This window comes from Salvelinus sp. IW2-2015, unplaced genomic scaffold, assembly GCF_002910315.2.
Source record: "Salvelinus sp. IW2-2015 unplaced genomic scaffold, ASM291031v2 Un_scaffold1479, whole genome shotgun sequence".
In the NCBI taxonomy this organism is placed as follows: Eukaryota; Metazoa; Chordata; class Actinopteri; order Salmoniformes; family Salmonidae; genus Salvelinus; species Salvelinus sp. IW2-2015.
Genome location: NW_019942935.1, coordinates 180467 through 181793, shown reverse-complemented (window position 1 = coordinate 181793; position 1327 = coordinate 180467).

Here is a 1327-nt window from a genome sequence, read left to right as displayed (position 1 = left end):
TAGCAGGAGTCTCAAGGTAGCAGGAGTCTCAAGGTAGCAGGAGTCTCAAGGTAGCAGGAGTCTCAAGGTAGCAGGAGTCTCAAGGTAGCAGTAGTTAATTGGGAAATATATTATGTACCAATTACGCAAATCAGAATAACTTTCTTGGTAAGCATTATGTGAACTACATGAATGTTTTCCTGCCAATCACCCTGGGTAAATGCTCTCTTTTCAGTACCCATAAGCCAATGGGAATACGTAATAACGCAATTAATACATGTCATATAATTTCACATTTCTATACATAATGAATACATAATTAAGATAAACATTCTGTTAAAATATACACCAAGAGGACTGAGCTCAGAACAACTAGTGTGACAGAATCGGTTTAATATAGTTCTATGGCTGTGAACGTCGCCAGATGGTTTATCGACATTTCCCAATTAAAACATTCATGCCATTACATTATACATTCCATTACGTCCCGCAGTAAAGTGAAGGCCTGAGAGGCATCGAGATGAAGAGAAGTCTGTCACCACATGTTCATTATCTAAATGGATGATGATGATGATGATAATGCCTGTAAGTAACAGAGCAGAGAGTGCTGTGTACAAGTAGTGGATGGAGGGGGGGACAAAACAATTATTTAGCCAAGTGTTGACATGATTTTGGGGATGATTTAAAAAATAAATAATTCTATTCAAAAAATGTATTTAGCCAAGTGTTGACATGATTTTGGGGATGATTTAAAATTATATATATTCTATTCAAAAAATGTATTTAGCCAAGTGTTGACATGATTTTGGGGATGATTTAAAAAATATATATATTCTATTCAAAAAATGTATTTAGCCAAGTGGCATTAAGGCATTGAAAACAAATGATATTTTACAATAAAGTCCTAGTTGGTCAAAAGGTGAAAAGATCAGACAAAAAAAATGCCTATATATTTTAAAAACACAACGCTGATGATGGTAACTTACTTGCAGGACTTGTGAGAGCAGGGTTTGAAGACAGCAGAGATGGAGTGTGCATAGCAGATAGGACACAGGTCTTCCTCACTGGTGGGCTGGGGGGAGAGTGACAGTTAGAGATAAAAGACTAACAGCCTACACATTTTGTACTGTAAGTGTACTCTACTGGTGTCCCCCAGGGCTAGGTGCTAGGCCCTCTCTACTGGTGTTCCCCAGGGCTAGGTTCTCTCTACTGGTGTCCCCCAGGGCTAGGTTCTCTCTACTGGTGTCCCCCAGGGCTAGGTTCTCTCTACTGGTGTCCCCCAGGGCTAGGTACTAGGTCCGCTCTACTGGTGTCCCCCAGGGCTAGGTTCTCTCTACTGGTGTCCCCC